This window comes from Manis pentadactyla, chromosome 11 (genome assembly GCF_030020395.1).
Source record: "Manis pentadactyla isolate mManPen7 chromosome 11, mManPen7.hap1, whole genome shotgun sequence".
NCBI lineage: Eukaryota > Metazoa > Chordata > Mammalia > Pholidota > Manidae > Manis > Manis pentadactyla.
The window spans coordinates 69,896,799-69,913,096 of NC_080029.1; the positions used below are offsets into that span (position 1 = coordinate 69,896,799).

General features: G+C 33.2%; 1 non-coding gene across 1 annotated transcript; it reads right to left on the reverse strand.

The window, feature by feature from the left end:
* Positions 1–3,392: 3,392 nt before the first annotated feature.
* On the reverse strand, positions 3,393–3,495 carry LOC118910329 (U6 spliceosomal RNA). Its single transcript, XR_005023911.1, has one exon. It is a non-coding gene; the product is annotated as a U6 spliceosomal RNA (small nuclear RNA).
* Between the last annotated feature and the right edge of the window lie 12,803 nt (positions 3,496–16,298).

A 16,298-nucleotide genomic window follows, 5' to 3' on the forward strand; every position in this document is an offset into this window, starting at 1 on the left:
CAAAAGAATTCTGTGACTCATGAAATATGGCCAACAGGAGAATGCTTCCATTAACCACTTGCACCCTTTCTGTGAACTTGCTGAAATCTTACCATCAGCTTATACTTAACAAACCCCAACTAGTTCAGAGCCTACTGGAAATATCATCAAATTTTTATTCTCAAGACATAGCACTGATATTTTTTCAAGGAAAAAATAATCTATCTCACAGTGTTCTATAATAGGTTATCATGCAAAATAGTTCATTGTATTTAATATGTGTATCTATAAAATGGGAACCCAGACTTTGTTTTATGATAATTCATATTTCATTTGAAAAGGTTGTCCTTATGATTTTAATTTTTTAAAGATATATCCCTTTCAAGAAAAAAATGAAGATTTGGTATCAAATGATCTTGAAAATACAATGCCTCTGACTGGAGAGACTGAAATTTTATTAGCAGGCTTTAATCACTTAAAATAATAGAGTATCTTCGATTCATTTTCAATAGGACAAGGCAGTATTAAAACAAGACCATTCCATCAAAGAAGCTTGATTATTTCCTCAGTGTTTTAAATTATGCATACGATTGGTGACACAAATACATGTTTAAGTGGTTGCAAATTTTAAAAATCAATATTCCCAAAGAACGAAAATTATGCCCAATCATAAATAACAAATTAATTCACCTGCATATTTTGATCTACAACTTACCCTATGAACATGAACATTTTATAAAAGAGAAATATCTTTTCACATCACTCATTATGTTTCACACAAATATAGTCCAAACCAAATACAAGCCTTTTCAAAGAAAAAAAAGTAGGACTGTTCACTGTTCTTTTCTTTGCCAGATGATCTGGTGTGAGATGTGGACTGCCATGTTGCACCAAACCCACAGTAACCAGGACCCATTGTTCCCAAGGGAAACGCAGTCTATGCAGGAATGCAATGGTGTGCTCTGCAAAGAACGTGGAAAATGGCATGTGTCACTACTGTACAGTACACAACAGACAATTATGATTCAACTGTCCAAATTATAATCAGTTTGACAAATGTCCACAAGCGTCTTCATTCTACTTTGTATTTTCCTTAAGACAAGGCAATCACACAACCAGACAATTCCATCAGGGAAGCTTGTTAGCTGCTTAGTCTGTTAAACCCTGGTTGCCATAGCATCTAGAGTTGAAAAAGCTGCAGATTGGCATGAAAAAGCATGTCGACAATTGCCCTGTCACAGCATGCAAGCCAGGTCTGCTCAAAGGCAGCACACTACAAGTTTTCTTTCCCAGTTTGCACTACCCCATGCTGTTTAATAATATCCATTTACTGGTATTGGGATTGATCTAGCACAGTGTAAAATTCACATCTAGTGAGACTTTCCTTTTCACATGGAGTGAAATTCTTTAACAAATGGGAGTATGGCAATTAATTTAGAAATGTAATACTGTATATACTATAAGAAGTATATTTAGATTTAATAGAGAAACTGTCCAAAATTTTAATGCACAATTCTTTAAAGAGCCAAACCGTTTTACTTGGCAATTTTTCAGTTGACTTTCTAGTCATTTCTGAAGCTTAGTTAGTCTTACTTTGGAAATGACAGACAGCATTCAGAATTCAGTAGTACATTTTTAAACATATTTTAATCATGCCATAGTCATTTTTTTCTTTATGTACATGGTATAATTTAATTAAGGATATGCATTTCTAAAATAACTATAATTTAATTAAAGATTAATATCATGAACACTGAAATTACAGTCTAGAGAGCAATGTGCATCAGTTTTTTTCCAGAGGGATCATATACTTAATGGTGATAAATTACCATGTATTAATAAGAAAAGAGGGTTTCTACCAAAGGGTATTCAAACCCCTGCCAAACTCCCAAGTTTGTACAGTGTATGGATTTTAAATAAAGTCGAGCATGTTTACAAACAACCATTTGTTAACTTATTGGGACTAAAAAAATATGAAAATATCTACTGAAATTGTGAGACTAAGAAAGTAATTCTTGTTCAGAAGTTCATACTTGAATTATTCAGTCTTTCTTCCATTGTCCCCTTTTCTAATCTGCCACTTTAATTTAGTTTACCTTTAATGTCACAGAGAAAGAAAAATCTTAAAATGTATACTCAAGAGCACAATTAACCTATAAAACCAATAAGTATTTCAAATATAGGTATTTTTCTACATTTTCTAAAATCTTGTTCCTTCCATTAATATCCATTGCTTTGCTATCATAGTGTCACAAAATAATAATGAAGTAGAAAAGATCTCATTTTTTGAATCTTACACATGAAAAAAGTTGATTGTTTACTATGATTCAAGAAAGGGAAGTTAGTATTTATGCTAAAATAGAGATATTGAAATAATGACTATTTTTCATATTCCTGAACTGTTGAAGACCTTTTGTCCTAAACAAGAATATCAAAGATTTTTTAATAAAATAATCAGAATATAACACTTTCAGTTATATATATATATATATTATACCCATATATACTATACATATACATATACATATAAATGGGTATGAATCGGTATGCCATATACATATATCAGTATGAAAATAGTGTCACTGAGAGAATTTCTTCAGACAATAAATTTAAATCCCTCATTTTCTAGGAATTCTCAAAAATCTCAAAATCTTGGGATGAAACTTGGTTCACATATGGTGTCCATGAATGTGTTTTCTTATACCACATCTTCCAGTTAAAAAAAAAAAAAGGGAAAAGCTGTTTACTTGTTAAAGGTCTTTTTATAAGCTTTGATGACTCAAAAACACCTTCATTTTAACACATGGAATTTGGCAAAAAACTTAACCATGTTACTATTTGAAAGACTTTGATATTTTGAAAAAGAGAGAATTAAAAACAACAGGGATTGAAACTTAAGTTGCTTTTGTGTATAGAACATAATTTTCTCAAGTATATTTTTTAGTATAAGGATCTGCCAGAATATGACAACATATCAAAGCTACAGTTATCCTGAGTGAACAATGGTAAACAGAGCCACAAACTTTACCTTAGTCTATCAAGGTAAAAAGAAAGTATTGACATAGCATTAATGTAGTCTAAATAGGTAAATGTGTATGTCAAATAAAAACCTTAACAAAAGGTTGAAACCAAATTTTTTCTGATTACACTTTTCCAGGGAGATTGTATTTAAACTTTGTTTGCTCCTGATTTCCTTAATTCACATGCAATATAGTGCAGAGCAATTCTTCAAGTTGGATTAAATAGGTACCACCTCTTAATTAACCTTTAGGATATACTTATTTTCCTACAGTCTACAAGATATTCAGTTTGCAGAGCCCAAGACTGGGTAGCATGGAAATGAGAGTTTGTGCTTTAACTCAGCATAACTTTGCTTTAGCCAGGACACCTCAAACACATACTTTTTTTTTTTTTTTAATATGGAACGTTTCACGAATTTGCGTGTTATCCTTGCACAGGGACCATGCTAATCTTCTTTGTATCGTTCCAATTTTAGTATTTGTGCTGCTGAAGCAAGCCCCTTGGTCTATGATTTACAAATAAAATGTTGGTCTTTAAGCTGTTCTGTGTTCATATTATCGTTCCCACTACATTTTTAAGAAAATGAATTATGTATGAACCGCATTTCCTTTCTATACCTGATTTATTTCATGTTCATTCATCTACTCTAAAATTGGAAGTTGTTTTTCTTTCTGAATTGCTTAGAATATCTTCATTAGTTATCATTTTTACTTTTGGACATCCTCTATAAATAATCTACTTTCAGTCATTTCGATTATTGCCAAATTGAAATTATGCAAGAAAATGTTGATATACTTACTATTCCATCAAAAGAAAACAAAAGCTTGACTTGTGTCAGCAGATAGGTGGTATCACGCAATAGCATGAGTTCCTTTCATAATACAAAGGGTAAATGTCATAATGAAGATAACTACACTGCTTTATTTTGTAAAATAAATGTATCTTATTTATTCCCCAAGTAAAATATTCCCTTACATAAAATGTAGGTTTCATATAAACACATACATTCTTGAGAAAGGTAGTTCTCATTTTTCTGAGTGATTTTACCTTATTCTAAAATTTTCTTCACCTGACTGAAAGCACATTAACTGCTAGATAGGCATCACACTGATGTCTCCATGCTGTAGCATACAGCCGTGAATTTGCTACGATCTGTTTAATCAGCAGTATATTGATTTTCCGCAGCTTTCCTTCATTTTAGCCCCATAGCAGGCTTCTGTAATTTCCTTTGGACAAAGTGTAACCAAACTGTGCTAAGTGATGTTGATTTGCAGGCAAAAGTAAAGGGGTAAATATAAATTAACAAGCTATAAACATTTTACAAGTGGGGAGTCAATAAAAACAGTGTCTGCAGTTTCTTTTAAAAAAATGATTTGAAGCAGATTGTTAACAAACGTGTCCAAAGAAACTGACATGAGTCTGAGAATAATTTTTGCGCTTTGTGATTAAGAATTGATCAGTCTAAAAGCCTCGGATGCAACTGAATCACCCATGAGCTGCTGGCCTGAAAAGGCTCAGCAGGAGCTGGTATTTGTTTGTTAAACTCCCATGATTCCAAGTAGATAATTGGTCTGTGAAGTTCATGGCAGAATCTGAATTTGCTTTCTTACTTCCCAGCTGGCTGAGCACTGGTTTATAGACTTCTGTGTACAAATTTAGCCAGCAGCAAACCTCACATCTTTAATATAAAAGGTGTTTTGTTGTGTTTTTCAGGTGCTGAGTGGAAAGCCCACACTCCAGAAGCTCATTAAAAGGGCCAAGTTACAGTACAGGTTTATTTCTGTCACAGCGTTTCTGAAAACAGTGACAAGGATTAATATGTTTCTTTAGTACTGGAAAAAGCCTGACACAATCCCTTGTGAATTTGATCATCTGTTTCATTGCCTATATAAGATTCAATCTCCTATTATATCCTAAAGTTACAGCTGTAAACTAACGCCAGTAAGAATTCATAAACTATTGCAGAAGCCTGGGGCAAAACTAATTGTTTTATTCAACAGTCGCTTATTTGTTTATTATTTACTTCATACCCCTCTCCTATCATCTTTTTCCACTGTTTCTCCACAAAGTCAAGGTTATCTTGGCTCTTTTTCTGACTGCACAGAGCAGATATGGAGCATGGGGATTTCATGTTTCCAGGAGCTTTCAAAAAAGTTGCTGCAGATCAGTGTATTGTGGACATGTTGTCCATTCTAAATATTTATAAAACTATTCCTACTTTCTTTTCCTTGAAATGGAAATTCTTAATGAAAAAACAGTATCTGCACAACATAACCTTTGTGTTCTGTGTAATCATGTGACACTGGGTTTTCTCTGCTAGTGGTTGCTATAGTTCTGGAACATGATTTGACATGTGGTACATGGAAATCCTAGTTAAGTGCAAACTCTGTCATCAAATTATTCTATTTACATCAGATTAAATAGGCAAATAGCTATTTGCTATTTTCAAAAGTTAACAGTTACAACAATATGCCATTTGGGTACCATAAAACAATCTTTTAATTGAGGAATATTTCTCTCTCTCTCTCTCTCTCTGTCTCTCTCTCTGTCTCTCTCAATTTCTCAAGTTAGCTGGAGAGGAACAGTTATTCCTTACCTATCAATTTTTATTACAATGGCAAATTATATGCTACATTAGAATTTTAGATACAAAAATATACATTCAAAACTTCAAACATTATACAAGTACAAAATAAGAACCATGCAGAAGGATCCCTAAAATCCATCTGTGTGCACTTTGTAAGAGTTGGTAGAAATTATTACAAGATTAGACTGAAGAAATATATTTATACGACATTTGAAATTAGGCATTAAGCTTCCATTATTCTTAACAGAAGTGTGTGACTAATTCCCCATGCACCACAGACATTTTAACCTCTCATAACTGATTGTAAATACAGTATGAAACTAACTAGAGCCTTATTTACACCTGCCAACTTGCTGCCCTCCAGCACTAAAAACAAAAGCAAAATGGTAGCAAAAGAACTGCCAAGCAAAACACACTCTGCCCCTCATGTACACTCCTTTCTATTTCCACAAACAGAACCTTTTGCTTCTTGTTTTCCATCAGCAAATTAAGCTTTGGGATATAAAATGAAGTTAAGGAAAAAGACATTTGCATGATGTGACAATCACAAAATAATTTAAAAAAATTTTTAATGGTCCTGTCCTTCAAATGTGTCCCCTTAAGATAATGTAAGCACTGGAAGCACTTCATGGCACTTCTAATTGAGAAGTAACACATGTGCCATGCAATGCATATGTTGCAATGTCAGCCACATATTCTTCCTGAACAGCTACAAAATTTGCGCTCAATTTTGTTCATGGAACAAAAGCCCATGTTACTCATTTAAAAGAATATATCACAGATATTTTGATTGATAAAGTTGAATTCCCTGTTGTTTTTCCATGCTCTGTGCTCCCATATCATATCTCATTTACATAATGGCAGCCCGATTATTTCTGTTTCTGTGTTTTTAGAAGCTTAAAGCATTTGTCAACATTTTAGTGAGGTCTCCCTACTACCTAGATTCAGTAAAAATACTGCTAAATGTTAAACAGTATTTTACCCAATGATTTTTGTATTATTGCATTTGGTACTTGCATGTATTAAAATAGTAACATAAGGCATATAATAATGACTTGCATACATAATGATATAAATAATTTCTGTGTTGATATCATCTTTTTCCAATGAGCTCAATACTTGTTGTTTGATGTTGAACTCGATCTTTAAATACTCAAAACATTGAGTACCAGAGGAACTCACACATCTTGATAAAACTTCCTAATTTTTTTGAGAACAAATATTATTTTTATCACAGAAAAGGAATTTGAAGATTACTTCATAGAGAAAAAAACTGATGGTTAAGCCAAAATTAAACTCAGTACTCTTTAGATTTCAGATTGCAGCTTAGTATTCATGCCAAAGGATTATGATTTCCAGGGCTGGCAAACATATGTGGAAATCTATGTTTCACTGGCTAGATGGTAGGATCCTGAAGACAAAATAAATGTTTCATTTAACTTTTAATCAACCCTAAACGCATATTTAGTATTCAGTAAATATTCATTAAATTGAATACACTGAGGCATTTAAGACATGAATTGCCAATATATGGTATCTTAAGGGACCATACCAATTTTTTTCACTAGTGGCAATGATGTTGATCAGTTTTTCATGTCAAAATAATGCAATTACAAATTGTTGCACAGACTAAATTTATTGTGCCTTCTAATGGGAAATTAAACGAATAGGAATAAAAATATAAACAGAAAACAATCTCTGTCATGATACAATTGGATGTTTCATTACTCTTATAAATAAAAGGACATTAGATATTTTAGGAGAGAAAAAGGTAAAATTTCCAAGAATTGCTTTATTCATTTTGGTAAGCTGTCTAGAATCCTATAAAACATTAGTAAACATGAAAAAAAAACAAGAAGAATGTTATAAAAGGCACAATTGCTATAGATTTATGGTAGAGTACTAATTAACCCCTATCATTCATTAGAAATTGCATGTAAAAAATATAAAGTTTCAATTTTGTAACTGTTTGAGCAGATATGCAGCATGGTCTTATATTCACCATGGGAATCCATACCAAGAAGGAAACTAAGGTAGATATAATTTGTTAAATCACATTTTGAAACCAACAACTATATGCAGGTTTTGTCAGTTAAAAATAACCAAATGTTTCAAATTGCCAGGAACATCTTAATGGACAAAAGAACAAAATTTTTCACATTGAAACTAGAAAAATGTCCGCAAAATATTCGACTTTGGTCTCTTCTTAGATTTAGATTTGCCATGGCTACTTTGGTCTCCTCTAGATTTAGAATTTTTTTACCAGTTTTTGTTTGGATATTAAAGCCTAGTGTGGTCAGGCATTGAATTGAGTTATGTAGGTGTATGATAGAAATCTGAGGCACATTTCTAAGGAAAAAATTTGCACCAACAGAATCAGACACTTAAAAAGTACTATTTAATTCTAAATCAATGACTGTCTAATGTTGTTGTTGACTTTTCTGTGCAGCACAGGTGGTGGTCTCACATTTATTTTGGTAATAGGCACCATTCTGCAAAATGAATTCCAATGTTTAGTTTTATCGAGTTAACCTTTAGATTTTGCTAAGTGGAAGTTATGCTTTGTTCCCTCAGTCTCCTTTATTTTGCATTATACTATGCTTTTCGAAAATGTCCAAACCAGTGAATTAAGTACATACAGTAAAGCACTGAAATATTAGCTTCTCTTAGTTTAAGTAACTTCAAAAATTTAAAATAAGTTAGTGATCAACTATCTGTTGATCACTATGTATAAAGGATATTGCATATCATAGTATATTTGTGCCTCCATTGAAAAAATGATTTGTACTTTTTCAGCTTTCCATTAATCCAGAAATTTTCAAAACTGTTTTGTTCCTGAATATCAAACACATGACTCTGTTCAGTTATTTTAGTCTTCATGCAGACAATATATATTCCAATTAATACAGGTGCTATCAGTGTAGGTGATGTTTCCTATGGAATTGGTAACTAAAATAACAAGAGAATAATATTTACCTAGGGTATACCTAGGTATATATATTCATCTCATTATAACCAATAATAGTACTATAGATATCGTACTTAGAATGAAATTACTTCTTTATCCCCAAATCATAGATTGTCTTTTTTGTTGGACTATTTGTTTTGGAATTAAAAATATGGTTATCTGACTAATTGAGTCTTCTTACAGGAAGCTGTTCATTCAGGGAAAGGAGGAAAATTATAATATCTGAGATGAGATTGCCCAAGTGAATTTCCAACTTTTTTTAACAATATTTATTAGGTTCTTACTTTGTAACAGAACATTATTTCAGGTTTTATATGGGAATAGTACAAAAAAGGAGAGTACAGTGCAGGACTCCTGCCCACAGAGCATTTTAGTGGACATTGGAAAGTGAGGACATACATCAAAAAGACATAGATGGAAATTTTTGTTAACCAGAATTGCATAAGTAACCAAGAAAACGCCAAGTGGAGGTATAATCACATTTAGGTGGGATTGATCAGGGAAAACTTTACAGAGAAAGTTAGCTTTAAGCAGGTTTTGAAGTAATTAAGAACTATTTAATGGAAAAGAAAAGGACTAAATAAGCTCACCAGAAGGGAATTCAGTGTCATTCAACAAATATTGAATGCCTTCTATGTGCACATCACTATACTGAGAACTTGGTTGATATGCAAAAAGCTCCAACTCTGTGCCTGCCTTCATGATCTCTCCATCTAGTGATGGAGACATAATATAACAGCAGCATGTGCCAAACCTCAGAAGAAGAAACATCATAAAATTTTCAGAGACTGGAAAGACTTCACCTTCCCTAAAGATTCCATATAGAAGAATAAAAATTAGTTTATGAGAAGAGCTGGAATGGGTCATCAGTTTGCAGATGATCTTAAAAGCATATACAAAAAGCTAGAAACAGTTTCAGTCTTAAGAGCTATGAATCAGAAATTCCAAAATGTCTTCAATGTCCCAGGTTCCTTCTTTGTATCTTCCCCATGATTCATTGGAATCATAATCTAGAATTCATAATCACAATATATCTTGTGTACTGGGACACTATTCCAAGCCAAGAGAAAGAGGTGACTGGGCCATTTTCCTTCTCCCCTTTGAAGAGTTTTTATGAAAGTCAGTTAAAAAGAACCAAATGTTTTCCAGTTATATCTTTTTGAACCATACTGCACCCCTAACTGCAAGGGAAGCTGTTCTTGTAGTTTTTCACTAGTCATATTACCACTCCAACAAATTAGTGATATGGGAAAGAAGGCAAGAATGCATATGGAATAATCAGCCAGTAGTCTACCAAGGTAGAGTTGAGAGATTCTTATTTAGAAAGTACTAAGCATTATGAAGGAACATATGTATATTTGTGCCTCCACTGAAAAAATGATTTGTACATAAAGAAGGAGCATTATGAAAACAATAATTGACAGAGATTATGTTAACAATTGCATGTAAGTTAAGTTTTTTTTAAAAAAGGATTAGACACAACTATTTTTAGACTATTGAATTAAAGAACTTATGTATATTCAATTCACATAGTTGTAGATAGACCCTGGATATGGTAAACCTAAGAGATGACCTGAGGAAATAACCTTCAACATGTGTTAATAAAAATAAAAGAGATTGTATATGTGTGTGAGAGAGAGACAGAGAGAAAGAATCTAGATTTGCATTTAGTTAATAATCCTGTTTAAATCATAAAGACTGGTGCAATTGTAAAAAAATGGAGAAGTCACAAATCTTTGAAATAGAAAGGCAGAGATGCTTAAGAGGAAAGGATACATGGATAGTAGTTTCTTCTTTTTATACATATTACGTTTTGTAACACAGTAGAATGGCTACATCTCCTCTAAGACTACATAGATGGATGCAAAAGTGGAAATATAAATGGGTGTGGACTTCCCTCTAGCGTGCACATGTATGCTCTCTCTCTCTCTCTCTCAATCTCATACACACACACACTTTCCCCATCTTAGCTAACTCATACCCCTTCACCCAAACTGGAAGTGTTCATCTTCCTCCCTTTCCTCACTCCTTGTATCAAATCAGCAGCAATTCCTATAAGCATTACATCCAAAATATGTCCTGAATTTGAGCATTCATTACCATCTCCACTACTCCCACTCTCCATCAGCATCTCTTACTGGGGTTACTACAAAAGTATTTTATCTGCTCACCCTGAACTCTTATCCCTCACGATGTCTCTTCCTGACAATCAGAGTGATTGCCTTTTAAGAATACAGATCAAATTATACCACTCTCATGTTTAAAACTGTTGAATAGCTTGCTACTGCAATTAGAATTAAAACCCTCAAAGTCTGTGTAATGGCCTGCCAACACGGCCACGTGTGAGCTGACCCATCAGCACTCTTCCTCCCATTCTCTCACATTGGCACACTTTATTTCTGTAGCACATTAAGATCATTTCTACTTGAGTGTGTTTACACACTGTTTGTCCTTCCTACACAACACTCTTCCCTCTAGACAACTACATCCATATATCTGGTCCCTTATCTTTCACATCTCAGAGGCTTTCAAAGCCCTGCCTAACTAAAATGGCCTCCTTTCACCTAGGCACCATTCTGTTTTATTTTGTCATTGTAAATTTCACTATCTAAAATACATATCTTATTATTTATTATGTATTTTGTCTGTTCAGTAGAATCTAAGCTCCATAATGCAGGCACATTATCAGTCATGTGTATTATTGTTTCCCTGTACTTACAACAGCTCCTGCTTCAAAATAAATACTTGTGGAATGAATAAATGATTATAAGAGCTATTGGAAGATATCTGCAGTATTGCCTTTGAAATGAGGCAAATTTTGAACTAGCTGATGAGAACCAAGGAGAAATATTAATACTCCCTTGCAGTAGAAAATGTAATACTATAACAAAAACTAGTTACCAGCTGTTCTCAGACATTCTTCCAAAGTACACAGCAGGCAGAAGAAGGACAGATCAGGTTTGGAATTGAACTAGAAAGGAATTAATAGTATCAGGGACTGTAGTCTATAGTAGAGTGACTATACAACCCTATTTACTCAGAACAGCCCAATTTTACACCTATTGTCCCAACTTAATTATTGACTATGCCCCCTTTCATTCTCAAAAGTGTTCCTTGAATGAAAAATCATATGGTTAGCTTAAGTCTAGGATGCTAAAGAGCTATCCATGGAGTTCCTACAAGCCAGTGAAGAGCAAATGGAGATTCCCTGGTAGTTTTGTACCATATTACTTGCTACTTTTAAATGCAGAACAATTTAGAATGTTTTCCAAAGGCAACAGTCTCAAAGGGATGGACATGGACTTTTCCACCAGCTGGTTCAGTGACTCTGCAATAAGCAATCATCCAGGGAACTCAGCCTGAGCTCCTGTGAAAGTATTTGGCATAAAGGAATTAACACTGCTACTTCTGATGCAAGAACAGTGTGTACTTCACTGAATCATCAAGTCAAACCAAAGATGGAAGGAGTCCCAGAATGCCAGCTGTGCTAGGTTCCTGCTTTAGAAAGCTAAATACAAAAACTTGATCTGGTCTATAGGGCATTTCTGTGACACAAAGGTAAAATAGATCATGTGAAGTCTACATTACATGAACCAGCCACATAACTGTATGGCAGGCTTCTGCTAGATTTGTAGATATGTGTATAATAATTTTTCATTTTTATGTAGATTTCTTCCAGCTCTGAGTTTAGAGAGAAATCTTTAAAAATAGACTTAAGTTTTCTCTGATAAACTCTGTTGTGATTTTTATCATTAGCAGAATTAGTGTAGAAGTTAACTAGCACAAGTGCTTGCTTGGAACTTTACATATATCAGCTAATCCCTGTAAATACTCTACAGATTCTTTTACTGTTCCTATTGTACAGATGATAAACATGGGTCTGAGTGAGGTTAAGTAACTTATTCAAAATTAACTAAATAGTAGAATTGAAGTGGGATTCAAACCTAGGCCTGCAGACTGCAAAGCCTGAGTCACTGTGCTCTACTCTTCAAATAATGCTATTATTTTAGTACACAGTGGTGTGATTGAACAGTGTGTTAAATTATTAAAATAAAGTAAAGGTAAGCTCTATTCCTAAAGAGCTTATAATCTAATTTTTTCCTACTAACTAAACTAAATCAAACTTATCCATCAAAAGACTAAAGAGAAGTTTCATATCTTTAATAGTATCACTTTTTAATTTAAGATCCCTTTATCTTGTTTTAGCTTATTTTCATAATTAACAATTTTTTCTTTCTCAAATCCTTTGTACAATATCACCAGTAATAATCATAGCAAATAAGTATATGTGTGTGTGCATAAATGTGTAAAATCTGCAGGCTGTGTTCTAAGTGCTTCACATAGTTTGTCTCAGACTCATTTAGTCCTCTTCAGTTGCCCTCATTTTTCAGATGAGAAAACTGAGATAACAAATAGATGAAATAATTTGTCTTACATGTTGTGAGTGGAAGAGACAGGATTCAACCATAGACTTTCTATCTCCAGAATGTGCATGTAACCACTGGATCGTCTCTTTCATTCTATGTAAATTGATTGATAAATGATTTTCTCCACTTTCAGAGTACTTTTTCTAAGACAAATCAATTAGAGAAAGGTTTTGATTTTCTGTTTTCTAGCATAAAGCATGCTGGTTCACAGTGAGTGGATCTAAGCCTATGTAAAGAAATAAAAATCACTAGTTCTCAGACTTCCATATGGTAGTGACATGACCAAAACTTCTTTTTCCTCTGTCTTTAGCTATGTAGACTGCAGAGCTAATAACATCCATGGAACATAAATTTTATTATTTTTTCCACTTAAACTACAGAGAGTGATATTTAAAAAATAATTTTAATGTGTTCTCCTCTTTTGTACTTTTCTGCAAATGATCTCTTTCCAGTAGAGCCAGGGAATCATCTGCAGAAAAGGGAATGAACAGAAAAAGAGGAATAGGAAATAAGAAATATAATAACAAAATTCAGAGAGAAAAAAAAGATTTTTGGCTATGATATCCAAAATAAGACTTTTTTATTCCAAAATATGTTTGAAAGCTGTTTTTAAGTTTCAAAGTAGGTTTGAACCAAGATTTAAGAGATAGAGAAGATTTTTCATAATATTTTTATTTTATCTCTTGACTTTTCATGGGACAGGCCTGCCACTTGGCCACAGAGTTTAAGGGACAATGGGACTGTGAACAAATTTACCCCTTCTGGCGCTAGTGGATTATGGGGGGAAGAAGAAAGACACAGCAAGACTAGGGAGGAGGTCAGACATGGATCTTCTTTCTTCTTCAGAATTAAATGAACTAAGAACACTTGTTAAAAATTTTAAGAATACTATACCCTTTATAATATTACCATACAAAATACTGAAATATGGATTTTATCAGCCATCCAGACTCTGTGGAGTTTCTACCCAGTGTCCCATTTGGGAAGAAATGAAATTGAAGTCTTTCTTTATGCCAATGGGAGAAGTCCACAGCAAAGAAACTTGTAGCACTGCATGGAAATTGAGGAGGGGCCTTAATGTCATTTTTAGCTGCTGCATAATATGGAAAGTACTCAAGACTTACAATTACATTTGGATAAGGACAAAGAAGTTAGTTAAATTGATACTTAGAATCCTACAAGTGGACCAATGTGATGAAATTCAGAATAACCCCACAACATAGGCTGTGGTGTGGCCATCATAGATCAGGAATGAATGGAAGATGTGACATGGAATTGGAGAGGTCTACAACAATAGCAAAAGGTAAGGTGGGACTTGGTTTGGCCAGGGAGAAATAATGGGTCTTGATGAAGCCAAGACATGAGATCATGAGTTATACCAGTGGCAGAATTCAGTAACGCAGGCTGACCAATGCCCAGAAATGGTACTACCTGGACTCAGTCGGCCCCAATCTAGAGAGGAGATAGACTAACCATTCCTAGCCAATCCATAGATGCTTCAGAGAACTCCAGATCAGAAGGATCTAGCTGTACTACTTCTAATAATCTTAGCCTCCACCGTGCAGAGGAATGTTTGTCCTCAAGATCTCAGTAAAAAAAAAAAAATGAACATTTACTTGATTCAACAAATCATAAATAAAACACATACTTAAAAAAACTAAATTATATATTGGAATAGATTAAGCTCATAGATTTGAGGAAAATACAAGTTTTTAAACTTTTTTCTGTTCAACACCCAGCAAAGGTTGGACCACATAGAAAAATCATATCAGCTCTAGAAATAGAATTTTTTAAAAAGACTCTACAGTTCCCAGAACACATGAATATAGTAAAACTAAACTAAAATTAAAATATAACTTGGCAAAATTTTTTTAATGTAGATAAAGTAGTATTAGAGGAAAATCTATAACACTGAATGCATGCATTAGAAAAGAAGTTTGCAATCAATCATCTAAGCTTCCACCTAATGAAACTAGAAAAAGAAGAGCAAACTTAATTCAAAGCAAATTGAGGAAAATAATGAAAATTAGAGCATAAATCAAAGACTAATTGGAATTTAAAACCAAATCACCTTTATTAACAGCAAAAAAAACCACAAAACACTTAAGTATAAACCAAAGAAGTGCTAAAGATCTATATGATGAAAACTACAAAATGCTGTTGAAAGAAAAAGGAAATAAATAAATTGAGAAATATTCCATCTTCATGGGTCGGAATGCTGAATACTGTCAAAGTATCAGTTCTTCCTAACTCAATCTATAACTCCACATTATAGATCTATAATCTCAAGTCAAAAATCCAGCAAATTATTTTGTGGTTATCAACAAGTATTTCTAAAGTTTGTGTGGAAAGTCAAAAGACCTTAGAATAGCCAATTCAATACTGAAGATCAAAGTCAGAGGTTTCAGATTATCTGACTTCGGGATTTACTATAAAACTATAGTGATCAAGACAATATGGTATTTATGAAAGAATAGACAAGTAGATCAATATAACATGATAGAGAGTCTAGAAATAGACCCACACAAATATATTAAACTGACATTTGACAAAGGAGAAAAGGCAATTCGGTCAAGAAATGATACTGTTTGCAATAAATGGTGCTGAACAGCTAGATAGTCACATTTTCTAAAAAATTGATCTAGACTTGGAACTTTTATAAAAATTAATTCAAAATGGATCATAGATCCAAATGTAAAATGCAAAACCGTAAAACTCCCAGAAGAAAACAAAGGAGAAAACATAGATGATTTTGGATTTGGCAGTAACTTTTTAGATACAACATGAAAACATTGACAGGAGCTAGAGACTAACCACACAAGACAGGTGTGGGAGAAGTCAAAGATGATTCTAAGCTCATACACAAAAGCTATTCCCAAAACTTTCTTGTGCTTGGCCTACATTTAACACTTCAGGGCTTTTTAACTCATTTCTTTTCACTGAAAATTATATTCCATTGTCTGGATATACCCTCTTCAGTTTTTAAAGAGTTATATCAATATATCTGTGGTTTTCCTGCACTGAGTTTTATAAGAAAGGAATAACAATGTACATCACCTTCTACTTGTTTTTAAAATTCAACATTGTTACTAGTCATCATTTCTGTGTAGTTGTTCATTTTTACTGCACTGTAATATTACACTATATGAACACAATTTATCTATTTTTCTTGATAGACATCTGGTAGATTTATATTTGTCATCAATTCTGAAGAATTCTCAGATACTATCCATATAAATTAGCTCTCATTCATTCTCTATTTTTCTAAGATTTCAATTAATTATATGATGCAGTCTCATTCTATCCTCTGTATTTG